The 21,745-nt window shown below is 44.8% G+C and overlaps 1 long non-coding RNA gene across 1 annotated transcript; it reads left to right on the top strand.

The window, feature by feature from the left end:
- The first annotated feature begins 5,568 nt into the window (after positions 1-5,568).
- Positions 5,569-20,360, top strand: LOC123042446 (uncharacterized). The gene is made up of 3 exons (XR_006418797.1): positions 5,569-5,712; positions 6,722-6,797; positions 20,282-20,360. It is a non-coding gene; the product is annotated as an uncharacterized lncRNA (long non-coding RNA).
- Positions 20,361-21,745: the final 1,385 nt, after the last annotated feature.

Genomic DNA, 21,745 nt, shown 5'->3' with positions numbered 1-21,745 from the left:
TCAACCCATAGGGGCTTCTTGGAATCATATACCAGAATCTTTAGAAATAATTAACTCAAGCTCGAAGGCAGAGCATGGTTGAGAAAGCAGAGGATACAATTTACCAAAGGAATTATGTATCAGAGGAAAGGCTCACAAGGTTATTGAATATGAAGGGCGTTGTCAGATAAAATCCAACAAAGGACCTGGTGGTCCACAAGGGATCTGACGTGAGCATCGGTACTCAACCAGAGGAAGAAGAATGCAAGGAGATCAGATTATAGAAACAACTGACTAACTCAATTGTCAAATGCAAAGGAATTATGATTTCCAAATCAAAGGATCAAAAGCAATGCTCTGATTAGGGATGGATAAGTTGAATAGCCTTAGGGTACAACCCACGACAATTGGATTGGTCGAGAACCAATTCCAGTTAAAAGAATGGCAGCTTAGCCGGAGAAGTAATTTATATGGAGCAATGATGATTGCGTGCATTCGCAAACATATTGAGTCAACAGACTCAAAATGATAATGACAAGGAATGTCATTAAGACTACGAGACTTATGGGATTAACCATAATGCGAGCAAACAAGAATCTCAAGAGCCAAAGGCTCCAGAGGATTTTCGGAAGATCGAATAGTATTTTGAAGACTTTTGTGGAACACCTGAACAACTGGGATGAGCGGATACTCGGAAGGTGCGAGAAGTTATTCTTAGGGGTATTCAGGTGGCAAAGAACTGCAAGGCAGTAGGCACAAAATATTCTCAGGGTATCTTGTAATAACAAGATCGACTGAGAATAAAAGTAAGCACGACAGGTGTAAGTATCTATCCATAGGGATATTTCAGTGGTAGGGAATTGCAAAGGCAACGGGCACAAGGTCTCAAGAGAAAATCGGAGAGTATCTTCGAAATCTTCTGGTGCAGTCGGTGATCATCTGGACCGAAGGGCCTCTCCGGGAGAAAGTATTTTCGAGGACCTAAAGTTAGATTTTTTTGTAAACTTCATTTAACCCGAATAGAGGAGAGATCAGAGTCCCAGAGTAAAGGTCGAGGAGTAAAAGATCCTACTACCACCCAATGGCGACGTGTGCCCGTAAGACACACAGCCATGTTAGTAAAAGTTTTGCAATGTCTAGACTCGACTTCGGCCAAGGAGTTGGAAGGGGGATTCCTACAGGCAGTCGGCTCTGATACCAACTTGTGACGCCCCCGATTAATCGTACACTAATCATGCACGCAAATGTGTACGATCAAGATCAGGGACTCACGGGAAGATATCACAACACAACTCTACAAATAAAATAAGTCATACAAGCATCATAATACAAGCCAGGGGCCTCGAGGGCTCGAATACAAGTGCTCGATCATAGACGAGTCAGCGGAAGCAACAATATCTGAGTACAGACATAAGTTAAACAAGTTGCCTTAAGAAGGCTAGCACAAACTGGGATACAGATCGAAAGAGGCGCAGGCCTCCTGCCTGGGATCCTCCTAAACTACTCCTGGTCGTCGTCAGCGGGCAGCACGTAGTAGTAGGCACCTCCGGGATAGTAGTCGTCGTCGACGTTGGCGTCTGGCTCCAGGGCTCCAGCATCTGGTTGCGACAACCAGAAAGAAAGGAAAGGGGGAAAAAGGGGGGAGAAAGCAACCGTGAGTACTCATCCAAAGTACTCGCAAGCAAGGAACTAAACTACATATGCATGGGTATATGTGTAAGGGGGCCATATCAGTGGACTGAACTGCAGAATGCCAGAATAAGAGGGGGATAGCTAGTCCTATCGAAGACTACGCTTCTGGCAGCCTCCGTCTCGCAGCACGTAGAAGAGAGTAGATTGAACTCCTCCAAGTAGTATCTCCAAGTAGCATCTCCAGTAGCATCGCATAGCATAAACCTACCCGGCGATCCTCCTCTCGTCGCCCTGTAGAAAAGCGATCACCGGGTTGTCTGTGGAACTTGGAAGGGTGTGTTTTATTAAGTATCCGGTTCTAGTTGTCATAAGGTCAAGGTACAACTCCAAGTCGTCCTGTTACCGAAGATCACGGCTATTCGAATAGATTAACTTCCCTGCAGGGGTGCACCACATAGCCCAACACGCTCGATCCCATTTGGCCGGACACACTTTCTTGGGTCATGCCCGGCCTCGGAAGATCAACATGTCGCAGCCCCACCTAGGCAAAACAGAGAGGCCAGCACGCCGGTCTAAACCTAAGCGCGCAGGGGTCTGGGCCCATCGCCCTGAGCACACCTGCACGTTGCGTGGGCGGCCGAAAGCAGACCTAGCCTAGTGGCGTTCCAGTCCAATTCGGCGCGCGCCGCTCCGTCGCTGACGTCTGAAGTGCTTCGGCTGATACCACGACGTCGGGATACCCATAACTACTCCCACGTAGATGGTTAGTGCGTATAGGCTCGTAGCCGACTCAGATCAAATACCAAGATCTCGTTAAGCGTGTTAAGTATCCGCGAACGCCGAACAGGGCCAGGCCCACCTGTCTCCTAGGTGGTCTCAACCTGCCCTGTCGCTCCGCCACAAAGTAACAGTTGAGGGCCGTCGGGAACCCAGGCCCACCTCTACCGGGATGGAGCCACCTGTCCTTTCAGCCCCCTCGTCAGAATCACTTGCGGGTACTCAATGAGCTGACCCGACTTTAGTCACCATCTGTATAGTATGTATGTATGTATAGTATATACCCGTGATCACCTCCCAAGTGATCACGGCCCGATAGTATAGCAAGGCAGACTGACAAGAATGTAGGGCCAATGATGATAAACTAGCATCCTATACTAAGCATTTAGGATTGCAGGTAAGGTATCAACAGATGTAGCGACAATGTCAGGCTATGCATCAGAATAGGATTAACGAAAGCAGTAACATGCTACACTACTCTAATGCAAGCAGTATAGAGGAGAATAGGCGATATCTGGTGATCAAGGGGGGGGGGGGGGCTTGCCTGGTTGCTCTGGCAAGAGAGAGGGGTCGTCGGTGACGTAGTCGTCCATAGGGGCATCAGCATCGTCACGGGGGCTACCGGAGAGAAAGGGGGGAGAAACAGTAAATACATAGCAAGCAAGTGCATAACAGGTCAACAAGCAGAGCTAGACATGTTCTAACGCGGTATGAGGTGGTACTGGTTAAGGGGGGAATCATCCGGGAAAGTATTCCCGGTGTTTCCGTTTTCGGGCAGAGGAGCCGGAGGGGTAAGTTGCGGGTTCGATAGGTTAGGGGTGTGTGGCGGACGAACGGACTGCGTATCTGGATTCGTCTCGTCGTTCTGAGCAACTTTCGTGTTGAAAATATTTTAATCCGAGTTACGGATTAAAAGATATGATTTTCTAAAGATTTTATGAATTTTTCTGAAATTTATTTAATTATTTAACTCTAACATTATCCAGAATAGTGTATGCTGACGTCAGCATGACGTCAGCATGGCGTCAGCAGTCAACAGGGGTGTTGACTGGTCAATCTGACGTGTGGGACCCACTGGTCATAGACTGTTTAGGCTAATCACTATTTAACTAATCTAACTACTGTTTAATTAAACTAATTAGTTAATTAGGTTAATCTAATTATGAATAATTAACTTAATTAATTCCTTAATTAATTAATTAATTTAATTATTATTTATTTATTTAATATATATTTTTTTAATTCTCTTTTTTTTTATAAAACCGTTCTGGGCGTGGGGCCCCCTGTCATAGGCCAAGGCCCCTAACGGGCATACGGGCAGGCTGGTGCGGGCGAAGCCGCACCCCTGCCCGATAGCAAGGCGAGGCCGGTTCGGGGCCGGAGTGGGCGCGAGCAGCGCGGGCCACAGCCGGCGGCGACTGCCGCGGTAGGTGGGGGCAGCAACGCGGCGGCCAGGGGCCGCGACGGTGACCAGAGCGGGGCAGGGACGGCGAGCGGCTGTGGCGCGAGGCGAGGCGGGGCGATGGCACGGTCGGTGGTGCCCGTGCACGTGGCCGAGGCGACCAGGGGGGAAAGGGCGCAGCGGGCAAGGCACGCCCAGGGCACGCGCGGGCGTGCGGGAGCCGTGACGGGACGCGACCACGCAGAGGCGGGCGCGGCGACGGGACGGCATGAGGCATAGCGTTCGGAGGGGGAGAAGGACGGGGGTCGACGGGGAGCTCACCCCTCGTTGGCGAGAAGAGGGCGGTGAGGCGCGGGGAGGACCGACGAAGGAGAGGCGAGGACGGGGCGGTCCGGCGAGGACGTGACGGCGACGACCTCAGGACGCAGCGGCGCGGCGTCGGATGGCGAGGTGCGCAGAAGACCGATGGGGAGGAGTCGGGGAAGGCGAGGCGGCGAGGGAGACGTGGAGGACGAGGCGGAGGAGCTCCGGGCGACGATGACGAGCAGCGACGGCGTGCTGGTCCGGCGACGGGGAGGCCTTCGGGCGGCAGCGGACGCGGGCGTGGTCGTCGGGGGCGTCGCCCCGATCCAGATCCAGCGGGGGGGGGGGGGATGAGAGGAGTGGGGGTGTGGGTGGTAGCGGTTTAGGGTTCGGTGTGGGGGGTTATGCAGGGGCGCGGCTGGGCCAGCCCAATGGCCTGGTGCCCTGCTGGGCCGAACGGCCCAGGGGAGGGGGGGGGCTTGCTTCGTTTTTTTTGCTATGTTTTGTTTTTATTTTACCGTTCCTTTTATTTATTTCCTTGTTTCTATTTTCTTTTACTTATTTAATAGTTTGTAGTTTTTAGAAAAAGTGAAACCCACCCCTCAATTAGATTTGTAAAATCAGTTGTTCTCACAAAAAGTTTGGGACAAAAGTAAAGTGCCTTGTATTCTCTGTTAATTAAAAGAAAATTAAGTTATTATTTCGGTCATTGTTTTATTTATTTTAGTGCCTTTAATTATTTTATAATAATGTGGATCCTCCACCATAATTACTTATGATTTATTTGCCACATTGAGAACATTATAGTTTTAGCTTTTGAAAACTTTTAGTGTTTGACTTTATTTCAAATTTGAATTTGAATCAGTTTTGAACTAACTCGAGTTTATCAACAGTAACCGAGGTGACATGGCACCATTAGTAGAGGTTTACTGTAGCTCGATTATCCGGGCGTCACATGTAATTTCAAGAGTGTCCTGTTTGTTTCTAATTTAATATACTAATATTTCCCTAGATTTTATTACTATATAGTAAGTAGAAGTGTTTCTGACCTGGTGATCTTCCAAGGATTTCCCTCAATATTTGGCTGTTTGGTGGGTCGCAAGCTGATGGGCAGTTGTTCGCCATGGTCCAGGGTATTTGTGGTTCAGGTTTAGTTAAAACCGGGTGACAGTCTAGCCCGACCCATTTTTTAGAAATAGAAAACATACAGTCGCCGGGGTGGTTTTTTTTGGACATACAAGTGTCCTCTATTTATTTGTCAGGAAATGTGAATGTTACCGAATTGGAAAACAATCAAGTACTACGTAGACACTCCCAAATTTTAAGAGGATTTTTAACCTAGCTTTTTCTGTTTAGTGCTGGTTTGGCTTGCCTTAGCTTTTATATTTGAACAATCAGGTTCACAAATAGATACCAACCTAGACACGAGCTGGATAAACCCTATCTGATTTTGTTATCTCCACTTGAGATTTGCAGGGGAGGTTGCATTTCCCGGAGGAAAGGCAGAGGAGGGTGATGCTGATGATGCAGCAACATCATTAAGGGAGGCAAAGGAGGAGATTGGGCTTAATCCAGCCTTGGTCACTGTCGTTTCCTCGCTTGAGCACTTCTTGCCCAAGGTAAGATGTCTATGGGTTCTCGCTTATACCCCTACTGAAAAAAATCACGTTGTACAGCAGACAGACTATTTAAGTGCACATTGAAAGGCATGTTAGTTTTTTTCTTCTTAACTTCGAAAAAAACACATGCATGCAGCCAAGATTTAGGATATGCTTATAGATGTTTTGAGGATCATGTAGCAGGCTTTTCTTTACAGTCCACTTTTGCCGGATAGAATTTATCTTTGTCCGTTTGACACCACGACACCCAGACACGACACCCCCGACCCCCGACACCTCTTCGGCTTCCTGTTGACTAAAAAGGTGCTTTTCGGCCTTCCAGAGGCCGACGGGGTAGTAGATGTCTGGTGCTCAACTTTTGAAGTTGCGTATCCGCATGTGCCCGCGTAGCATGTTTCGGTGTTGCGGCCAGGCGAACACTCTGGTACGTGGGCACCTGCTAATTAATTCCTTCATTAGCCCTCGTGAATGGTGCGGTTGATGGTAGACACCCCATGAACATGTCCACTTGCATCTTGACTTTCTCTGCACCCATCAGCGTGACTTCTGACATGGTTTCGTCTACAGGATGAAATTAGATGCTACTCCTTGCGTTTCAAAATATTTGACAGTCGAGGGTAGAAAGAACTCACAGACATGATCTATATTGACAACTTTAGTTTGGACAGAGATGAAGTAATCAATTTTGGACATGTGGATGGCATTCAAATATGTCGGTTGCCAAACTGAATCAAGAAGGCCACAGCACATAAAAATTGTAAACTATGGCAAGCAGTTTGTAATATATGCTTATTTGGATGAACAAACCGGTGTGTCCACGACACACAGACACGACACCCCCGACACCCGACACCTCTTCGGCCTCCTTTGACCGAAAAGGTGCTCTTCGGCCTTCCAGAGGCCGACGGGGTCATTATTTGTGAATTATGAGTTAGGTCATATATTTTCCAATTTTGTTATGAAAAACATCATATATATTTGCGTTGATCGGGTGGATTTAAATGTGTAGTTGTTTCATCGCTGTGAGGGCCTGGTGTTCAACGACCTCCCCGTGCGTTCGACGAGCTCCGCCCCTGCGTTCGTGGGTGAGCACAAATGACATCTCCTCCTCTCCCCCTTCATTTGCTCTGTTCCGGTCTTTGTGCCGATAAAACTTGCTAGCTATAGGTGTATTCAATCATCAGTATGCGTGACCACTATGCGTCTCCCGTTCGAAAGGGTTACATCTATAAATATGCATTCATTTGCATATTTATAACCGTAATTCTTTCGAATTGTCCAACGTTATCAATGGACAACCCGAGTATGTGTAGATTGGGTTCGTTTTCCCATATGCTCTGCTCCGGATCCGATGCAGAATTTCGTCAGTGCCTCTCTGTTGTTCTCCGAGTACACATCCTCTCTACTTATTGCCGAGACGTGTATCAGGAGAACAGCGGGGAGGTGCTACCGAAATTTTGTGTCAGATCCGGAGCAAAGCATGGGAAAACGAACCCAATCTACACATACTCGGGTGGGATTAGGACCTATCTTTACCTATTAGCGTCTAGGTTGCATGGACGTAATAAAACTGAGAAACTCTATTAACTGATGAATATGGTTTGCTGAATTATGTATGTATTTCTTGTGTGTCCAGTAGCTAGGCAAGATGAGTGATCGTGCGTGGATGTACATCGGTCACCCTAGTCAGAAAGACATGACCCCTGAATGGATGACAAAAACCAAGGGGTTTATCAGAGCCGCATTTGCAAATGGACAGGAAACAACCTGGTGCCCCTGTGTCGAGTGCGACAACTATCGTAAGATGTCAGAGTTTGAAATGATCAAACACCTGCAGAAGTGGGGTTTTACGCCCGGTTACACGATGTGGACATTTCATGGTGAGTCTGTCCAATGTTCCAGAGCTGAGGAGGGCCGTCGTCGCACCGACGAGCATGGTACCAGGATGGAAGACATGGTGCAAGACTTTGATGATGCTCGGGATTCGGACGATGAGATGGAGGAATCTGCAAAGGCCTTCAATGATATGTTGGAGTCTTCGAAGCGTCCTCTCCACGAGCACACCGAGCTTTGTCAGCTAGATGCCATCGCACAAGTAATGGCTCTGAAGGCTCAATTCAACTTGGGCAGAGAATGCTATGACGCGATGGTGACATTATTTGGACGCTTTCTACCCAAAGGCCATATAATGCCTGCAAACCTGTACCAGTCGGACAAAATCCTCCGTGTACTTAAGATGCCCTATGAGAAGATAGAGAATGGATGTGCCTTATTTAGGCTCCAATATGCGGACTTGAACTATTGTCCCATTTGCATGTCTTCCAGGTATGTTGAGGTAGACAACGGTATGGGTGAGAAGAGTCAGACCAAAATCCCCATTAACGTTCTTCGGTATATGCCAATCATACCAAGACTTCAACGTCTATTCATGGTCGAAGAGACGGCCAGACAGATGACATGGCACAAATTGCGCAAAAGAACCGAATGGGATGCAGATGGGAATCTGATGATGGTACACACATCGGATGGTGCTGCATGGAAACACTTCGATGCATTGCATGATGAAAAAGCGGCAGATCCAAGGAATCCTCGAGTAGCCATCAGCACGGATGGGTTCAATGTGTTTGGTATGATGGCAGCCCAATACAGTTGTTGGCATGTATTTGTCATTCCACTCAATATCCCCCCCGGACAGATTATGCAAAGAAAGAACATTTTCCTAATGTTGATAATTCCGGGGCCCAACTATCTGGGGAAGAATATGAATGTGTACATGCAGCCGCTTAAGGATGAATTGCAAGAAGCTTGGGATAATGGGATCAAGACATACGACGCCGCTACAAAAAAAACTTCCTAATGCGTGTGTGGTACATGTACTCGATGCATGACTTGCCGGCGTATGCGCTATTCGTTGGCTGGGGTGTGCATGGAAGGTTCCCGTGCCCCACATGCAAGGCAACTCTTGAGTTTCGTCGGCTGCAGGCGGGTGGCAAGTTTTCTTGCTTCGACATGCATAGACAGTTCCTGGATCCTCACCATAAGTTCAGAAAAGACAAGAAGAACTTCATCAAAGGTAGAGATGTCAAAAACTCTGCACCACCTGCATTGATAGGCCAACAGACCCTAGATCAGTTAAACGCTCTCAAGCCGGATCCAGAGCGTCCAGGGTATTTCAAGGGGTATAATACGGAACACGCCTGGACCCACAAGATATGCTTGTGGGATCTGCCGAACTTCAAAGACCTCCTTTGCCCACACAACATCGACGTGATGCACACTGAAAAGAATGTCGGTGAGGCCCTCTTTGGTACATTGTTCGGCATAGTAGGGAAAACGAAGGATAATCCTAAGGCCAGAGTCGATCAGGAGGCTCTATGTGATAGACCGCTACAAAACATGAAACAACCAAAAGGAAAGAAGAACTAGGCGAAGCCAAAGGCATGGTTCAATCTTGGAAGGCCGGTTATGAGGGAAATACTCCTGTGGGTGAAAAAGGAGTTGATGTTCCCCGATGGGTATGCATCGAATCTAAAGAGGGGAGCGAGCCTTGAAAAATTGAAAATATTTGGTCTCAAGAGTCATGATTGGCACATATGGCTTGAGCGGGTAATGCTGGTGATGTTGCGTGGCTTTATCCCCGAGGATGAATGGCTAGTACTGGCAGAGCTGAGCTATTTCTTCCGTGTTCTATGTGCGAAAGAATTATCGCCTGGCTTGCTAGAAGAAATGGAAGAGTTGGCGCCGGAGTTGATCTGCAAGTTGGAGAAGATCTTTCCACCTGGCTTCTTTAATCCAATGTAGCATTTGATTTTGCATCTCCCGACCGAGGCACGATTGGGGGGCCCGTGTAGAATTGTTGGTGCTATGCAACTGAGAGGATGCAGAAGACGCTTCGAGCAAAATGTAAAAATAAACGTCAAATTGAAGCATCGATGGCCGAGGCATTCATTACTGAGGAGGCGGCAAACTTCTTGATAGCACACTACAAAGCCAAAAATCGTCATTTGCATAATCCAAAGCCTCGGTACAATGTTGGCAACCCTAAATGGGGTGGATCCAACCTCAGCCTATTCAAAGGGAAGCTCGCACCAGCCGGTGCTTATACTCCCTTATTGTTGGTTAACAACGAATGGCGGACCATTACGTTGTGTATCTTGAACAATCTAACAGAAGTGCGGCCGTACATCGAGTAAGTTCTCAGTACATTGTTTCGCAACCTCTACTTCATTTGAACTGCTCTTATTCCCGAATATTTGATACAGTCGATACGTCGCCAAATTCTCGTATGGAGCGGTTATCCAAAAGGATTCTGTCGAAGAGTATGAGCTTCTAGCAATGCATGGAGACGGCTATCCCGGTTTCATATCTTGGTTCAAACAAACGGTAATTTCCATTAGACCATTTCATTTCTTCTTCTAATTTCTGGCTAATGCAACAATCCTTTCGTATTAAACTTGTAGGCTAGTTCAGAGTCTATGGACGCCGAATTGAGACAAGTCGCTAATGGTTTTGACTATAAGGTCCATTCATTTGACAAATACGACATCAACGGGTATCGCTTTCGTACCTATGGCAAAGAGCTATCTATGGCCGACCGAAAGTCTACAAATTGTTGTGTCTCTGCTATCGGTGAAGGAGATACCGAGTATTATGGAAGAGTTGAAGCGATTTATGAACTTCTATTCTATGGTGCAAACCCACCGAACGTCATAGTCTTCAAATGTCATTGGTTCCAGCGGAAAGAGACTAGAAGGACTCATGAACATCTAGGGCTAGTCGAAATCAAACAAAGCACCCATTTGGATGTTCCCGATGTCTATATTACGGCTCAACAGGCAAACCAAGTTTTCTATCTACCGTGGGCCTGCCAAAGTGATCCAAATCTCAAAGGTTGGGATGTCGTTTATGAAGTGCCGCCACGTGTTAGACCATCTCCCCCCAATGAAGAGGATTATGAACCTCACATTAATCCAGACACATATGAAGGAGAATTGTTCCAAGAAACACGTCTTTCCAAAAAATGTTTCAAGAACCGCTCACCTCATAACATTCAAGTAGACAACGGCAGTGAATCCAAGCCTGAGCAGGAACATGAAGAGCCGGAACAAGAAGAGGTTACTGCTGCGGATGACCTGTCAATGCTTGACCGATTACATGCAGGAGGCCTTCCAGATGTTGATGAATTTATTGATGATGATGATGATGATGAGCACGTCATTACTGATAGTGATGAGGATGATGCATTTATTGACCCCGAAGCATATATAGATGATGATGATGCATTTATTAATGATGACGATGAAGATTAATATTATAGTTCATGTCAGGTATTCCATTATTATTATATACATATATATTATTAATTAGTTCAAGTTTTAACCTAGCTAGCTCTAAAATGAGCTATACTTGGCATTTATTCCTCCAAAATGAATTTGTATGCTTAGCTAGCTCAAAAATGACATAACAACCTTAATTAGCTCAAAAATGACTTTAACCTAGGATAGCTCTAAAATGAGCTATACTTAGCATTTATTCCTCTAAAATGAATTTATATACATATTATTATTCATGTCAGGTATTCATTTTTTTATGTTGTACTAATTTTGTTTACTCTTTGTCATTCCAGGTGTTGACAGATGGTGGGCGCGGGTCGAGAGCGCTCCGGGGCTCCTACCTTGGCGCGTGGTGGGAGGGTAGTTCCATTCCCCCCCATAGCCTTCGGAGAGCGCTAGATCTCAGTTTGCAGAGTCCAGAGACGGTCGCTTCTTCTTCGGCCGGGAGAGGTCAGGGGGGGTAAGAAGAAGGAGAAGGCTGCTAGAGGTGGACGTGGCGTCGGGAGAGGTAGGAAGGCTGCTACGCCTTCCTCGCCGCCACCCACAGCTGAGTCACCCAACCGCAGGGCTGCTCTGTCTGAGATCGAGCCATCTGAGGTGGACCCGTCTCGGACTCCACTCCACGAGCCTCCGGCCAACGAGCCTATGGCAGACGCGCCTACGGCTGACGAGCCTCGGGCCGCCGAGCCTCGAGCCGCCGAGTCTTCGCCCCACGAGACTCCGGAGCTTAGACGGGGTCACGCTGAGTCGGAGCCGAGCCCATGGGAGGACTGGACGGAGTCGAGTGCACATGGTCGTGTTCAGGGTGGAGACTATAGTCCTGATAGCTATAGCGAGGGTGAGTGGGTTGAGGGGCGCAAAGTCTACCAACGTGGTCGTACAAAGCTCCCGCCCACCCCGGCGACCCCCGACCAGAGGTGGTTGATTGCGCCTAACGGGGAGAAGTAAGTGCATTTACTCTTTTTTTAACCTTTTGCCTTGACGTTTCTTCGAATATCTAATGCGTTGGCCTTGTCATACTGCAGTTCTTGGACACACAAAGATGGTGTACGCAGGCCCAACACTGTCCTTGGTGTGATTTGTCGCTAGTGCTTCCCGGGGTGGGTCACGTTGCCGGTGAGGGCCGGGTTCCAGAGCTAGGAATGACCTGGGAGCACTACTTGGCTGCCTCGGCCCCGCCGGAGCATAGGGTCGGCGATGTCGAGTGCGACACGGTGGCCGACATTGTGATCGCCATGTTTTGGGTAATTTCTCCTTTGCCATTTACGTTGTGTTTTCTTCTTTGATTGCATACCTTCTGCATGTGTTTTCTTGTTTGATTGCAGACCTTCTAATCCGTGTTTTCTTGTTTGATTGCAGACCTTCTACAGGTGTGCTGAGGGACAGGAGGAGGCCGCGGCTCGGGTTATCGACGCCGAGTGTAGGCGCCTACTTGGAAACTTTTGGCATGAGGCTTGGATGCAGGCTGTTCGAGACTACTTAGCACAGACTGGTATTAGGAGAAGAAAAGAGAAGTGCCGGGATAAGTATCTGAGTAAGGAGAAGTACATGAAGGTAATTACCTATTCTTAAGGCCTCGTACTTAGTTTCCTTGATTTGATTCATAGGCGTAGCGCTCAAATTTCTCTTGCTTAACTTAGGTGCCCCCAAGATAGTGTGCGGACAAGATGGACTGCTGGGAGGTGTTGGTGGATGAGTGGTGCTCTCTGATACGTCTCCAACGTATCTATTATTTTTGATTACTCCATGCTACTTTGTCTACTGTTTTGGACTATGTTGGGCTTTATTTTCCACTTTCATATTATTTTTGGGACTAACCTATTAACCGGAGGCCCAGCCCAGAATTGCTATTTTTTTGCCTATTTCAGTATTTCGAAGAAACAGAATATCAAACGGAGTCCAAACGGAATAAAACATTCGGGAACGTGATTTCCTCACCGAACGTGATCCAGGAGACTTGAACCCTACTCCAAGAAGTGCCAGAGGCGGTCACGAGGGTGGAGGGCGCCCCCCTGGGCGCGCCCCTGCCTCGTGGGCCCCCTGTTGCTCCACCGACGTACTCCTTCCTCCTATATATACCTACATACCCCCGTCAGATCAGAACAGGAGCCAAAAACCTAATTCCACTGCCGCAACCTTCTGTATCCACGAGATCCCATCTTGGGGCCTGTTCCGGAGCTCCGCCGGACAGGGCATCCACCATGGAGGGCTTCTACATCAACACCATAGCCTCTCCGATGAAGTGTGAGTAGTTTACTTCAGACCTTCGGGTCCATAGTTATTAGCTAAATGGCTTCTTCTCTCTTTTTGGATCTCAATACAATGTTCTCCCCCTCTCTTGTCGAGATCTATTCGATGTAATCTTCTTTTTGTTGTGTGTTTGTTGAGATTGATGAATTGTGGGTTTATGATCCCGCTTATCTATGAACAATATTTGATTCTTCTCTGAATTCTTTTATGTATGATTGAGCTATCTTTACAAGTCTCTTCGAATTATCCGTTTGGTTTGGCCAACTAGATTGGTAGTTCTTGCAATGGGAGAACTGTTTAGCTTTGGGTTCAATCTTGCGGTGTCCTTACCCAGTGACAGAAAGGGTTGCAAGGCACGTATTGTATTGTTGCCATCGAGGATAACAAGATGTTTTTTTATCATATTGCATGAATTTATCCCTCTACATCATGTCATCTTGCTTAAGGCATTACTCTATTTTACTTAATACTCTAGATGCATGCTGGATAGCGGTCGATGAGTGGAGTAATAGTAGTAGATGCAGAATCGTTTCGATCTACTTGTCTTGGACGTGATGCCTATATACATGATCATACCTAGATAATCTCATAATTATTCGCTTTTCTATCAATTGCTCAATAGTAATTTGTTCACCCACCGCAGAATACTTATGATCTTGAGAGAAGACACTAGTGAAACCTATGGCCCCCGGGTCTATTCTTATCATATCAATCTCCATTACCTTATTTACTTGCCTTGTTTTTTACTTTGCCTTTTACTTTTTGCTTTGCATCTCTATATCAAAAATAACAAAAATATTATTTATCATCTCTATCAGATCTCACCCTCGTAAGTGACCATGAAGATATTGACAACCCCTAATCGCGTTGGTTGCAAGTAGCTATCGTTTTGTGTAGGTACGAGGGACTCGTGCGTGATCTCCTACTGGATTGATACCTTGGTTGTCAAAAACTGAGGGAAATACTTATGCTACTTTACTGCATCATCCTCTCCTCTTTGGGGAAATCCAATGCTGTGCTCAAGAGGTAGCAAGAAGAATTTCTGGCGCCGTTGCTGGGGAGTTTGCGCAAGAGTCAACCATACCAAGTACCCATCACAATCCCTATCTCTCGCATTACATTATTTGCCTCTCGTTTTCCTCTCCCCCACTTCACCCTTGCCGTTTTATTCGCCCTCTCTTTCCCAATCTTCTCCTCTCTTTCTATTTTGCCTTTTTCTCGTTTGCCTTTGCTTGTGTGTTGGATTACTTGTTGCCATGGACAAAAAAAACTAAGGGATTTCTCCCATGTTCTAGTGCCTTGGATAACTTATCTATCCTTTCTAAGCTCATAAACAATGATGCTACAGAGAGACCCACCGGGATCACCAATGAGAATTTAGATGATTTTGATGATGATGACTCCGGAATCTTTCGCTATTTACTTGATGAATCTTTAAAAGATGCTTGGGATAGGTTATTAAGGATTTGGGCTAGTTATGTGCCACAATATCAAATCGATGTTTACTTAAAAAGTTTCTATGTTGGCTTGCCCGCCTCTTTCAAACAAGTTTTAGATTCTATTTTTGAAGAAGGTTTTCTTGAAGGGGATGCTATAGATACCTATGAAAAAATGAAAACCATATTTGGGCACCCTTTAAATGATAAAGTTGAATCAACTACCCTCTTGTGCTTTTATCAAAATGAAACTATTAAAGAGATGAAGTCTAGCTTGGATGCAAATTTCCGTAACCTGCTTAATCTCACCTCGTCCATTAACGGCAATGTTCTTAATCTGAATAGAAGGATGAGCGACTTAGAAATAAGATCTTCTTTTGCTACTTACACATCCGGTGCCAAGGAGGGCACTCGTTAGATCTATCTTCGCTTTTATGCCTAGCTACGGGCGTTAAATGATAGCGCTTGTTGGGAGGAAACCCAATTTTATTTTGTGTTCTTTGTTTTAGTTCCTGTTTAGTGTTAAATTTTGTTTCTACTTTCTGTTTAGATGTGGTTTTATGTTTTAGTTAGTGTTTGTGCCAAGTAGAACCTATAGGATAAGCTATGATGATAGTTGATTTGATTCTGCTAAAAAACAGAAACTTTGCGCTCACGAGAAAAAATTCAATAAATCACAGGAACATGATTTTGCATTGATTATTTTTGCTTCTGATCAATAAACAAATTTTTCAGTATGTACTATTTTGGTAGAATTGTTTGAGATCCATAAGTTTGCGTTAGTTACGGATTGCTACAGACTGTTCTGTTTTTGACAGATTCTGTTTTTCGTGTGTTGTTTGCTTATTTCAATGCATCTATGGCTAATAAATTAGTTTATAAACCATAAGGAAGTTGTAATACAGTAGGTTTAACACCAATATAAATAAAGAATGAGTTCATTACAGTACCTTGAAGTAGTCTTTTGGTTTCTTTCACTAATGGAGCTCACGAGATTTCTATTGAGTTTTGTGTTGTGAAGTTTTCAAGTTTTGGGTGAATTCTTTTGATGGATTATGGAACAAAGAGTGGCAAGAGCCTAAGCTTGGGGATGCCCATGGCACCCCCAAGAGAATCCAAGGACACCAAAAAGTCAAAGCTTGGGGATGCCCCGGAAGGCATCCCCTCTTTCGTCTACTTCCATCAGTAATTTACTTGGAGCTATATTTTTATTCACCACATGATATGTGTTTTGCTTGGAGCGTCTTTATTATTTGTGTCTTTGCTTGTTAGTTTGCCACAATCATCCTTGATTTACACACCATTTGAGAGAGTCATACATGATTTAGAATTTTATAGAATACTCTATGTGCTTCACTTAAATCTTTTGAGCTTGATAGCTTTGCTCATAGTGCTTCACTTATATCTTTTGAGCGTAATAATTTTTGCTCTAGTGCTTCACTTAGATCTTTTAGGGCACGGTGGTGGATTTGTTTTAAAGAAACTATTGATCTCTCATGCTTCACTTAGATTATTTTGAGAGTCGTTAATAGCATGGTAATTTGCTTAATGTTAATATACTTGGTATTCAAGATATGTGAAACTTTCTTTTGAGTGAATTGAATACTAAGATAAGTTTGATGCTTGATAATTGTTTTGAGACATGGAGATGATAATACCAAAGCAATGCTAGTTGGGGTGATCATGAATTTAAAGAATGCTTGTGTTGAAGTTTGTGATTCCCGTAGCATGCAGGTATGGTGAACCGCTTTGTGATGAAGTCGGAGCACAATTTTATTTATTGATTGTCTTCTTTATGAGTGGCAGTCGGGGACGAGCGATGGTCTTTTCCTACCAATCTAACCCCCTAGGAGTATGCGTTTAATGCTTTGGTTTTTGATGACTTTTAAATTTTTGCAATAAGTGCATGAGTTCTTTTGATTAATGTTGAGTCCATGGATTATACGCACTCTCACCCTTCCACCATTGCTAGCCTCTCTAATACCGCGCACCTTTCGCCGGTATCATACACCCACCATATACCTTCCTAAAAACAGCCACCATACCTACCTATCATGGCATTTCCATAGCCATTCCGAGATATATTGCCATGCAACTTTCCACCGTTCCGTTCATATGACACACATTACTTTTGTCATATTGCTTTTTGCATGAACATGTAGTTGACATTGTATTTGTGGCAAGGCCACCTTTATAATTTTCATACATGTCGCTCTTGATTCATTGAATATCCCGGTACACCACCGGAGGCATTCATATAGAGTCATATTTTGTTCTAGCATCGAGTTGTAATTGTTGAGTTGTAAGAAAAATAAAAAGTGTGATGATCATCATTATTAGAGCATTGTCCCAATGAGAAAAGGATGATGGAGACTATGATTCCCCCATAAGTCGGGATGAGACTCCGGACTTTATGAAAAATAAAAGAGGCCAAACAAGCCCAAATAAAAAAAAAGGCCAAAGAAGCCCGCCAAAAAAAAGAAAAAAGAAAAAAAAAGAAAAAATATGAGAGAAAAAGAGAGAAGGGACAATGCTACTATCCTTTTACCACACTTGTGCTTCAAAGTAGCACCATGATCTTCATGATAGAGAGTCTCATATGTTATCACTTTCATATACTAGTGGGAATTTTTCATTATAGAAATTGGCTTGTATATTCCAGTGATGGGCTTCCTCAAAAGTGCCCTAGGTCTTCGTGAGCAAGCAAGTTGGATGCACACCCACTTAGTTTCTTTTTTTGAGCTTTCAAATACTTATAGCTCTAGTACATCCGTTGCATGGCAATCCCTACTCACTCACATTGATATCTATTGATGGGCATCTCCATAGCCCATTGATACGCCTAGTTGATGTGAGACTATCTTCTCCTTTTTGTCTTCTCCACAACCACCATTCTATTCCACCTATAGTGCTATGTCCATGGCTCACTCTCATGTATTGCGTGAAAAGTTGAAAAAGTTTGAGATTTCTAAAGTATGAAACAATTGCTTGGCTCGTCATCGGGGTTGTGCATGATTAAATACTTTGTGTGATGAAGATAGAGCATAGCCAGACTATATGATTTTGTAGGGATAACCTTCTTTAACCATGCTATTTTGAGGAGACATGATTGCTTTGATTAGTATGCTTGAAGTATTATTACTTTTATGTTAATATGAACTTTTGTCTTGAATCTTTCAAATCTGAATATTCATGTCACAATTAAGAAGATTTACATTGAAATTATGCCAAAGTATCACTCCGCATCAAAAATTCTTTTTTATCATTAACCTACTTGAGGACGAGCAGCAATTAAGCTTGGGGATGCTTGATACGTCTCCAACGTATCTACAATTTTTGATTACTCCATGCTACTTTGTCTACTGTTTTGGACTATATTGGGCTTTATTTTCCACTTTCATATTATTTTTGGGACTAACCTATTAACCGGTGGCGCAGCCCAGAATTGCTGTTTTTTTGCCTATTTCAGTATTTCGAAGAAACAGAATATCAAACGGAGTCCAAACGGAATAAAACCTTCGGGAGCGTGATTTCCTCACCGAACGTGATCCAGGAGACTTGGAACCTACTCCAAGAAGTGCTAGAGGCGGTCACGAGGGTGGAGGGCGCGCCCCCCTGGGCACGCCCCCTGACTCGTGGGCCCCCTGTTGCTCCACCGACATACTCCTTCCTCCTATATATACCTACGTACCCCCGTCAGATCAGAACAGGAGCCAAAAACCTAATTCCACCACTGCAACCTTCTGTATCCGCGAGATCCCATCTTGGGGCTTGTTTCGGAGCTCCACCGAAGAGGGCATCCACCACGGAGGGCTTCTACATCAACACCATGGCCTCTCCGATGAAGTGTGAGTAGTTTACTTCAGACCTTCGGGTCCATAGTTATTAGCTAGATGGCTTCTTCTCTCTTTTTGGATCTCAATACAATGTTCTCCCCCTCTCTTGTGGAGATATATTCGATGTAATCTTCTTTTTGCGGTGTGTTTGTTGATACCGATGAATTGTGGGTTTATGATCGCGCTTATCTATGAACAATATTTGATTCTTCTCTGAATTCTTTTATATATGATTGAGTTATCTTTACAAGTCTCTTCGAATTATCCGTTTGGTTTGGCCAACTAGATTGGTAGTTCTTGCAATGGGAGAAGTGTTTAGCTTTGGGTTCAATCTTGCGGTGTCCTTACCCAGTGATAGAAAGGGTTGCAAGGCACGTATTGTATTGTTGCCATCGAGGATAACAAGATGGGGTTTTTATCATATTGCATGAATTTATCCCTCTACATCATGTCATCTTGCTTAAGGTGTTACTCTGTTTTACTTAATACTCTAGATGCATGCTGGATAGCGGTCGATGAGTGGAGTAATAGTAGTAGATGCAGAATCGTTTCGATCTACTTGTCTTGGACGTGATGCCTATATACATGATCATACCTAGATAATCTCATAATTGTTCGCTTTTCTATCAATTGCTCATCAGTAATTTGTTCACCCACCGTAGAATACTTATGCTCTTGAGAGAAGCCAGTAGTGAAACCTATGGCCCCCGGGTCTATTCTTATCATATCAATCTCCATTACTTTATTTACTTGCCTTGTTTTTACTTTGCCTTTTACTTTTTGCTTTGCATCTCTATATCAAAAATACCAAAAATATTATTTATCATCTCTATCAGATCTCACCCTCGAAAGTGACCGTGAAGGGATTGGCAACCCCTAATTGCGTTGGTTGCGAGTAGCTATCGTTTTGTGTAGGTACGAGGGACTCGTGCGTGATCTCCTACTGGATTGATACCTTGGTTCTAAAAAACTGAGGGAAATACTTACGCTACTTTACTGCATCATCCTCTCCTCTTCGGGGAAATCCAACGCAGTGCTCAAGAGGTAGCACTCTCCCCAATGGCGCGTCGCCCACAACATTGCAAAGGAGAAGCGTCTCAAAATGAAAGGTGTGCCACACCATCTAGGAAGCGTCAACCTACATGGGTACAGGAAAAACTGGGTATGTGTGGTTTGCTTCATGATTCATGCAAATTCATTATTTGTTCTAGCTTGAGTCCTTAACTAATACTCTGTTCATCTCTTTTAGTCAAAACACAACAAGGCTCCAGTGCCAGAGCTGTTCGACCTCTATGGCATGTCCAATATTGCACCGTACAAGAAGGCCAAGGCATTCTATGAGTCTGACCTCGAAAATGCAAAGAACTTCAGCAACGAGGCCTCCCACCACAAGATGCTGCAGTACGTTAAGCAGGGGAAGGCGAGGAAAGGGCCAGACTTTAACCCGAGCTAGCCTCTTGATCCAGAGCTGGTGAAGATATCTGGTGGCGGGAGGTCCCATGGCTCGTTAGCCATTGGTAATGGACTGATACATTGTAGTAGCACTCTCCCGCAGATCAAGAAGCGCCAGACCATCTCTGATCCTGAGATACCACCTCGTTTACGACCAGTGGAAATCGAATTCCAGGTTTGTTATACGGACTCAGTATCCTTTCCTCCATTACATTGTGTTTGCGACCGTCGATGATTACAATGCTAACGAGTGGTGTTGCAGGCTGCTATTGAGGCAGAGAGAGCGAAGACCCATGCTGCTTTTGAGGAGAGGGACCGGCAGGCGGCGGAGAGGGACAGGGAGAATGAGGAGAGGATGACTAGGCTGTTGGAGGAGGAGAGGAACCAGAACGACTAGGCTAACCGGGCCATGTACGATCTCTTCATGGTAAGTTTCTTCTGCATATTAGCTAAATCATGCATGCAATGTTCCTTTCATTAGTAACTAATATGACTGACTCGTCAAAACAAAATGTGCAGTCCATGTGCGAGAAGAACGGCCAGACCCCTCCGCCGATGCCAGTCATTACTCCGGCGGGCACGATGAGTTTCATTTGAACGGTCATTAGTTACTAGTCTTCACATTTGAGTTTCATCATGCTAACGATACATTGGAAATAATCTTTGGTGCAGCATAACTCCCGACAAGCATCTACCGATCCTTCTCCGTCTGCCACTGGCGCGACCGGTCCTACACCTACACCTACACCTACACCTCCGTGATGACGGTAAGTTTCCCAAGTGTTTTGCTTAATAGAGTTTTGTTGTGATGCCATGTTGTATCTACACATATCATGCATAATGTGTGTATGTTTGAAATGCATTGTATGTGTGGGATTCGACACCTAGTCGTGTGCCTTTGGTAGCGTTCCATACAAAGAAATGCCTCCTAGTGCTTCCACTGAGCCATGGTAGTTTGCTACAGCTCCGGAACACATGGATTGACCGGCATGTGTCCTTCTTTGCTCCTGTGTCTGTCCATACGGGGAAATGTCACGCGGTGTATCACCGAAGTCCTTGTAGCTTGCTATGACTTGGTTGCACTCGCTGATGACCGACACGTGCATTGCTGGGTCATGTATGCTTGTCCCTGTACGTTTGTGCCACCTTGGTTCTATGATTAGTCATGTCGACCCGGGTTCTCTGCCATATGGATACTAGCGACATAATCATATACTTAGCATTTTCCCTCCAAAATGACTCAATATGCTTAGCTAGCTCAAAAATGACATAATAAGCTTAATTAGCTCCAAAATGAAATATTTAACCTAGGATAGCTCTAAAATGATCTATACTTAGCATTTTTCCTCCAAAATGACTTAATATGCTTAGCTAGCTTAAAAATGACCTATTTAACCTAGGATAGCTCTAAAATCACCTATATTTAGCATCTTTTCCTCCAAAATGACTTAATATGCTTAGCTAACTCTAAAATGACATAATATGCTTAAGAAATGACATATTTTAGGTCCTAAATGACTTCATATGCTTAGCTAGCTCCAAAATGGCATAATAACCTTACTTAGCTCCAAAATGACCTATTTAACCTAGGCTAGCTCTAAAATGACCTATACTTAGCATTTTTTCCTCCAAAATGACTCAATATGCTTGGCTAGCTCAAAAATTACATAATAAGCTTAATTAGCTCCAAAATGACCTATTTAACCTAGGATAGCTCTAAAATGAC

Source organism: Triticum aestivum, chromosome 2B, assembly GCF_018294505.1.
Source record: "Triticum aestivum cultivar Chinese Spring chromosome 2B, IWGSC CS RefSeq v2.1, whole genome shotgun sequence".
Lineage (NCBI taxonomy): Eukaryota > Viridiplantae > Streptophyta > Magnoliopsida > Poales > Poaceae > Triticum > Triticum aestivum.
The sequence above is the reverse complement of the archived record's forward strand: the minus strand, read 5'-3'. Positions and strand labels throughout refer to the sequence as shown.